Source organism: Diadema setosum, chromosome 11 (assembly GCF_964275005.1).
Source record: "Diadema setosum chromosome 11, eeDiaSeto1, whole genome shotgun sequence".
Classification (NCBI taxonomy): Eukaryota; Metazoa; Echinodermata; class Echinoidea; order Diadematoida; family Diadematidae; genus Diadema; species Diadema setosum.
This window is the reverse complement of record NC_092695.1, coordinates 24,820,833-24,830,272: the sequence shown is the minus strand read 5'-3', so window position 1 is coordinate 24,830,272 and position 9,440 is coordinate 24,820,833.

Here is a 9,440-nt window from a genome sequence, read left to right as displayed (position 1 = left end):
CAAGAGCAGACATGATCTGTTAGAACCCCGACCTCCGAAAGAAACTTACTGGCATGTATAGCCACGTACGAAAGAAAAATGTCATCAAAAACAATGATAACAGTGAACCTTACAACACTTAGCAGGGCAGTATTCAAACCACGCGTCAATTGAGACTGCAATATAAGTTACTAATAGCATACTTAGTACGTTGATAGAATGGATGCAAGTCACGACTGTTCGACACCCATGAGTCATATAGCTGAGCTTGACACTAGGCAAATAAGGCAAATGAGTCCGACACTAGGCAAACAAGGCCCACGAGTTCGACACTAGTAATAAAGGCCCACGAGACCGACACATTAAGGCCCGTGATGTAATGTCTAATGGGCTTTTTGTTTATTGCCTAGTGTCGAACTCGTAGGCCTTGTTTGCCTAATGACAAACTCATGGGCCTTTTTAGTCTATTGTCGGACTCGTGGTCCTTGTTTGCCTATTGTCGGACTCATGGACCTTTGATATTTGCCTATGAAGTATCGAGCTCATGGGCTATATGACTCATGGACCTTTTTTTTTCAATGCCGAACTCGTATGCCGTGTGACTCGTGGGTGTCATCTCTTAGGATGACCCCAATAGAACACCTTCCCGCTATGAGTCGGTAATGGATGCAACTATCAAGATAACACGAGAGCATGAAGGTAATATGACGTTTATTGTTGCCGTTGTTGTTGTTGATCAAAAGTGTTGAGGTGATCGTAGAGAAAAACTATGCGTGAAAACTACGCGTTATGTTTACTAGTAATCGTTTCTATAAACATTTACGATCACAATAAGGCATTCAGGAATGAAAAATAAACACCTAGCAAGTAAACAAGATTCTAGTTTAATATTGGTATATTGGAGGTTGTTTGGCCTGTCGTCAAATAGGAGAGTCGAATAGCCGTGACGCCATGTATCTTACAAACTGAATAGTTATAACGTCATGTATATTTCATGGTGTCAGATTGAATCTAATTAGGATAAAATCAAATAGCATGATAAGTATTTCATGAAGCTTACACTAGACACCCATTTCGTGGCATTCTAAAGCCAAACACGACTTACCGTGATCACAAAACAGAGAGTGCGTCAGAGTTTCGCATGTCGTGGCTTATGTTAGAATCTATCTGATATTCTTTACGTCAGTTTTCACTATAGTTTTGTTTTGATGACTATAATCATTTGTCAGAACATTTATTTGATATTCTATGTTTAATTCATTTCAATTTTTGCGTGTATCTATTGCGGTAAACATTCCGATATCAAGTTCATCAGACCAAAAAAAAGTATCAAGATAGCTTTCAGCATGAGTAGCACGGCGGCAGGGCTCTGGCATGGCGCTGTAAATAGCGCCATCTAGTGTTTCATGCTATATTATTTAGAAGTCACTGATGACTACGGCGCGATATAGTGAGTTTCTTTGGGTATTACATTATTACGTTAATTCATTATCTTCATTTGGTGACTTCATGGTGTTTAAACTCTCTTTCAATGAGAAAAATGGACTTAACACATGAAATCTAGATAATAATTTTTCATAAATTCTATTAGCTTTCTGTTTACTCGATTTGTAGCGACACTAATGTCTTTTGTCTTATGATGGTAGTAGTTAGAATGATAACAACGATGACTTATAAAGATCTAATTAGTAGTATTATCGCACTGAGGGAGAAGATGAAATGTTAAGGATAAGCCTTGTAAACAAATGCAAACACCTCACGACGTAACCAACTGCTCGTTCACAAAAAATAAAGGCCTTTTCAAGGATAGTCAATATTTTCAAAAATGACCAAATGTATTGGGTGGTGTTCGTTAACCCCAGGGTTCGTTGATCCGATAATGAAATAGGGTTCGTTATTTCGAGGGTTTGTCATTCCGAAACACACAAATGTCGTATTAGATGAAGTATTACTGTTTCTAAACCCGAACATTTGCGATTTTATCCCGAAGGTTTCCTATTCCCAATGAAAATTAAAAAAGGTACTAACGGCCCTTCGGAATCACAAACCTTATGTCGTTTTCGGAACACGAACCTTTGGAAAAACGAACCTTTTTCATTTTCGGAGGAAAGAAACTTTGGAATAATGAATGACCACATTTCATTTCCGGAATTAAGAACATTCAGAATAATGAACCTTCGAAAGGACGAACTGTATCCGACTGTATCATGTCCAGAGAACGATTACTTCAAAGCTAAGCCAGCTCATTAATTAATTAGATTTCTTGGCAGACACTACGCTGTACGCTCAGTGATTAAATAGGCTCGGTATATCTAAAAAGCTCACATAAACTACTCTCCAAGAGTGCTTTGTAAAGTTCTTTAAATTCGAAATACCCCCCCCCAAAAAAAAAAGGAAAAAAGAAAAGAAAATGTATTTGCAACTGATGTGCAGTCGACGAAGGTCTACATTAAACGTGTTGGACTATCCTCCAAGCAATCGATGATTAATTATACTAGTCGCTCAGTGTCATAATTATGCTTGTATGATTTTATCCTTATGATGTATATTACTCTATATCATATCATATTAGTTTTATGTTATGTTATGTTTTATTGTATTATCTCATATCATATTAGTTTTATGTTATGTTATGTTTTATTGTATTATCTCATATCATATAAATATTGTATGATTATCATAGTATATTACATTATATCAAATCATGTTATACCTTGTTTTTTTCCCATTACAGTATTTAGAAGGTAAAGTGTAGGTTACCTTAATTGTGTCGTATAATAGCATGGTCTGTAATTGTATAGGTATACTAGTGTAATATCGGGGATCTGACTCATATCATTCTGACAGCTGTAATAATGAATGCACAATTACTATTAAGATTATGATAGTGTATAGGTTTAGGGAGTAACGCAAGTTAGTAACATGGTCAGACATGATGTTCACTCAACGATCAAACCGTCCAAATTTGCATCGAAACAAACTTGCATTGAATCCAAACATCCATATGTTTGGATTCTTGACGGTTTTTTTTTCTAAACACGATTTCTTCACAGTAAGAAGAATTGGACCAATTCTTTTTTAAATGCTATAATAGCAGAAATCGTTGCCAACCGGGTTCAACAGTACGAGCATTGGTAGTCCAATGGCATACTACCTTTCAACTTAACAGTTTTATGCTTTTATTTTTTGATGTTATCGATAATACAAAGTGCACGTGGGAGGAAAGAAGTGATACGATGGCAGGAAAAGAGACGTCAGAAAAGTATAACTATGACTTTTACTTGATTGAATGGGCCTGCACATAACCCTGTAACTGATGGGTTGAAAAATTATTTGAAACGTGACATGTCTCCTAATATTGCACATGTTAGACTGTTTCATTTGATTGATATAGTCAGGGAATATTGAGGGTTCGCCAATATGCACACGATACACAAAGTTTCGAACTATTCTGCGGAGACGGCGCCTATGAATTTTTCTGTTCAATAACGGCTAATGAAAGGGAATCGATGCATTTTCAACAGTAAAATCAAATTGTGCTCCGGTCCGTAGAAAATGCCTACTTGTTCGGAAATAAAAGCCGGTAGTCCCTGGACTGCGTAACGAAGTGCTTCAGAAATGTATTTCACCCTTCCCATGCCGTTTTATTTCATCGATCTGTTTGCTAGCTACATCTCGCGACCTAGATTCGGACAGACATTCAAATAGCTATCCCCCAGTGAGAACGGAATTGTCGCCTGCAGTGGCGATCGCTTTGAGCATAAACTTATTTCACAATGTGGCCTGACTGACCTTGGAATTGTCAAACGCGCGACAGAAATTGTGACGGTGCGGCCCTTTACGGCGTAATTATATCTGCGTAGTGCTTGCACAATGGATCGGTATTGCTTAACCTATTATTCTCATTTTATTCACTTTTCTCTCTCTCTCTCTTTCTCTCTCTATGGTAACCATGACGTTGGTAAAAATGTCCATGCGAGCTATTTATATTAATTAAGTATTATTATTATTATTATTATTTATTATTATTATTCATTTAGCCAATTGAAAAGACAATAACAGTACATGTATTGTAACATAACATTGATCACATGGAAATGACACAGTTGACGTATATCACAAAGTATGAAGAGGGAAGCTACACATGGGCTAGGGCTCACAAAAGTAATCATTTTACTGTTGCCCTTAGGCATGTGAGCCCTCAATGTATCCATCATTTTTAAATATGCAATGTAGACCAATAACTCCCCCTTCAATGTTGTAGTCCTCCATTATCGACAAGATTGAGTTCACTTTGGTCTGCTTCCTATTCTACAATATTGCTCTTCCAGTTTCTTAATGATTGATTTGAAATGAGTACAACGTAAAGGAGTTGATGTTAAAATATTTGAAGTATTAAATGCAACTACTGCATGACGAGAAATCTTCATGCATTGTATTTATCCATTGGAATTTATGCTAATGTTATGCTTTGTCGTCCAATATATCAATCTATCCTTTCTTACAAATTTAGTTTGTTGAATAAAGTTGCATCTTGTTAATGTATAAGTAATATAAATATATATGTGTGTGTATGTAGGTGTGTGTGCATGTATTATATATATATATATATATATATATATATATATATATATATATATATATATATATATATATACATATATACATTTAACGTCAATGAACAACTGATGAATACAACACAAGATATTTTCAAAAACAAAAGCAAAAAAAAAAAAAAAATATGGATAGAACCAGCGATGCAATAATGTGCCTTTATTGATTCCCAAGTTAAAGCGTGGGCGAAATTTTCAATTTCATTCAATTCAATTCATTTATTCCATGTGCTAAAAATATACATACATAAATTCACTTACACACATTACACAACACATTCATAGGGAAAACAGATGAAAGAGATAATAACTTAATAGCACGTAAGGGAATCCGCAAAGGCCACACGAAAGCTTTCAATGCCGATTCTCTTACAAACGAATAAGCCAGTTCGGGGTTCCACTTTGAGCATGAGCAGAAAAAGGTCATCAGTACCGGCAGAGCATGTTGGTTTTTTTATCCTCTGAGATAAGCATCTGTAATGCAATGATTATTCAAGTGATCATTATGAGTGGTGCTTGCCAGCACATCCACCTGACAGCAAAAGCGGTATTTGACAATATCAATAGAAAACGATTGTTAATACATTCAATGCGAAATAATGAAATGGGTGCTTTCCAAAGTGTTAATTGATGGATCATTCTGGTCACCAGGGCCCCGTTGCTAGAAACTTTGCGTTTAAACGCAACTTGCAACTGATTGTCACTGGCCAATCAAAATCATTGTTGCATGCATGTCTTCTTAATAGGGCAGACCCTGAGCCAATCAGAATGGTTGTTTCAAAATTAGCAATTATTTGCAATTGATTGCAACTTTCTTGCAACGGGGCCCTGGTCTACTACGCAAGTTCATTCTTTGTTGGAACATGACTGATGAATTCCATGAATTGTTACGTCGGGTAAGTTGAAATACCTTCTCTCCCTTGAAAACTCGTGGAGTGCCTAATCAACTGAGAAAGAAGAAAGGTCATTACCGATGTGCCCATGAGCTAACCCCGAACTAGCTTATAGGATGCAAATTACAGTCAAAAGAGAGACGCGAGAGATACTTTTGCAGAATACAACTACATGGTGATAATACTACACACTAAACAGCATATAAGAAAGGACGACCAAAAACAAAACAAAACAAAACAAAATACAAATACGCAGACTCTTACAAAGATTATTCAATTACGCTTTGGATTTAAAAAAAAGAGAAGATATTTAAGTCTAAGGGATGAAAGGGTTAAGAAATTATTTGATAGCAGCTTGTAATTCATTTCAACATTAGCCAGTACCAGTCACATTAAGCACTTTTGTCATCAAATTTTGTTTTCATCAATCCCCTACATGTGCATACTATTGAAAACATACGTATATACAAAACATACATACATAATCTCATGGGTACGTATACAACAAAATAAGGACTTTTGTTCAAATAATCTCATTTTTTTTACATTTCACTTCCAGTCGGACAAATGAATCATGTATTCAACAACAATTATTGTCTGATAACTACAAAGGGATGTATAGATTTACGTTCATACGAAACGGAGTGAGTCGCACTAAAAACATAAACTATTCCTGCAAAGTTATGTCCAGCGAGGAACGTATGTACACTGCATTATAACATAATGCGATCAAGAAAAGAGATGAGCGGTAGCCTTGATTGGTAAAAGAAAATACTACTGTGAAATGATAATTATGTTGACTGCCTTTTCACTCTGTCTTGCTTGTTATTCTGTGGGGTTCTGTCCATAATGTATCAAAGAAAGAAGCAGAGCATGAAATATAAGAGCATAAGAGACGAGAGAGAGAGAGGGGGGGGGGGTGGCGGCTGCAGAATACGAGCGACTGCATCTTTCACATTGATCGTATCCCTGCAATGGATCATATCAAAGGAACTATTCCCATATCGCGTGAAATGAATTTTGTCTATGGCCACAAATCATTTTCTGAGAAGGGGCCTTGCTTTGTTCAGAGGTTTCCTCGAGTGAGGTATCGCCGGGGGGAGGGGGGGGGAGATGGGGGACCCCCTGTGATTTTCTGTCCGTTTTCTCGGCTTGTCAGGGGTCAGACAATGAAAGAGAATGAAAAGTAGATGTACATCTCACATCAATAAAGAAGAAGCACTATCATGCATCAAACCTTTATATTTTCTTCGATATATATGAAGCTGTATGAATACAAATTGTATATCTCTTTCTTTAGAAGCGGATTGATGAAATCCGCACTTGATAGGCAGAATGTCTCCAAAGCATGATAACTTGGTACAGATACACTGTATATTTATATACATAACGTGTATATGTGTATATATATATATATATATATATATATATATATATATATATATATATATATATATATATATATAGGGGAACCCGGGGCAAAGTGGACCAAAAATGTTTGTGCAGCCAAGACGGGAATTCAAAGCAGAGTAAAGCAAGTTTTTTTTTGTTTATACTATTACCTGAGGACTACCGCTAACAAATGGCAGTAAAATTTGTTTTCAAATCATCAGTTTTATCAATTACTGTGAATTTGAAAAAAAAGTATGAAAATTCCACTTTGCCCCAGACCATTGGGGCAATATATGTCGAATATATAATGACCATTGCAGGTTATCATCAAAAAATCACAACATTATTTTAAGGAGAATGAACAAAGTGGAAACAACGTTCGCTACAATGCTGGACTGCAGTGTCAATCTCTCATGGATTAACACAATGGATTTTTTTTTTCTTATAGATAACGAATGTGGTGGCATTTTTTTTTCATATATAGCGGAATTGCAGAATGAGTTTTCATAGAAAAGAACGGTACACGAGAAAACTATGACACTTACTTACAACTTCCACAATGTGAAAAAGGAACTTTAATGTGGTGTCTCATTGTGTCATTTGTGATTTGAGCACTGATCTCACTGTAGGGCTAACCAGTTATTTTGGTTCCTTGAACGTGGCGTCAAACCGCCGTGTCGCACTCATGGCGCCAACGCACCATGTGTGCATGTCTATAATGCACTGCATACAAGGCGCGTTCGTGTTGAGATATCGAAGTCTCGACCACACATTGATACACAAATCATAGTGGGCAGATTCGGGTGTCATATTTATCGATCCCACGACACCGATGAATTATCTACGCCCTGTGAATAGCATCGAACCAAGTCGGAGTGTTTGCCATGTATAAGTATCTCCGCAATGCGTGCAGCACCTAGCCTTTCAGAATTGGCTTGTGGTTTTACGTCATGCTCTTGCAGGAGCATATAGCAAATTTCTGGGCCCCATTTCATAAAAAGGTTAATATGATAGCAACTCCCTTGACTGAAATGGTAATTGTCGTGGTAACGACAAAAATCCAGCTTCTTGAGTGGCTGTTGCAAGGGAAAGTTGCCATTCCAGCAAGAGTTACTATCCTATAGCATCTTTTATGAATTGGGGCCATGGAGTGGAGTTGTGGTTGTGAAACGGGATGTGTCCCAAGGGTTATACATTGATTACAGACACATGAAAAGACTGAAACAAAAAACGATGAATCTGTAGAAGTTTGCGATAGACATGAATAAGTCATGGGTGCAAATATGTCTGAAAGTATTTCATCCTAGCGTCATGTGGGCACCTCGAAAAGTCGTCACGGTCACGTAAATGCTACGTCACTTTTGATGTGTTTGCATCTATTGGTGAACCTCACGTGTTCCCTTATGTCTCGTTTTCTTCAAAAACCCCAAAGTGCATATATCATCAATAAAGGTTAAAATGCTATTCCTTGAAACCTGACGGAAAGGAAAACCCCAGACCAGTGAATATATCTGCATCATCATAAAGCAAAAAAAAAACCAGACAAACAAACAAACAAACAAACGACAACAACAACAACAACATATATCTTATGGATTTGGAATTATACAATGTATTCGACAGGACGAAGTAGTATTGTTTGCCGGCCTGTGAACTGTTCTTGTACCTGTCAAATTCTTCCCAAATGTTGGCTGAAATACCAATAGGGTTTCATCATTTCCAAATTCCAGGACACACTTTCTTAATCTATCACGAACACGCTATCCAATTCCTGTCAAAAAGTAACACGCTGTTAAGAGTAAATAAGATGTAAATTTAAAGAAATGTGTACATAAAAATGTAAACAAATCATAATTCATTCACTATTTCTTTTAGAGAAAAGAGAACATTCCAATTTGTACACATTCTACATATTTAGCTCATATATGTAGTGATCTATTAATGTCGGGGATATTACCTTCCGAAGCCTACAGTAGAAGTTGAATTCTTAGTGTGGTAAAATGGCATACTGTTGTACTAAGCAGCAACGTTCTTGCGTCGTCTATGTGATATGTGATTTATTTTAATCATTTTGTACAATAAATCTATAACTGTGGCATGTTTTTTTCTGTAATATTGTATGCACGGACCTGCAACAGCCATTAGCTGAGCAAGTTTCTTTTCTCACCGTCTTGATTTATAAAATGATAATGGAATAAAATGTAATGAATAAATATAGGATTAATAGTTTTTGCTATTCTGAAGGTTCGCTAATCAGAAAATTAATTAGGTTCGTTAGTCCGAATGTTTGTTAGTCGGAAATGAAATAAAGTTCATTATTTCGCAGGTAATCCGAAAAAGAAATCAGGTTCGTTATTCCGAACAATGCCGAAGGTTCGTTAATCCGAAAAAAAAAAAGGTTCGTCATTCCAAAGCCTATTCGTTAATCCACAAATGAAATAAGATGCGTAATTCCGAAGGGTCGTTAGTAAAGACGTTGTTTTCATTTTCGGATTACTGCAGGCAAGCATTAGATGAATCCACAAATACAATGATTTGCAACATGTTGTCATGACAACGCACT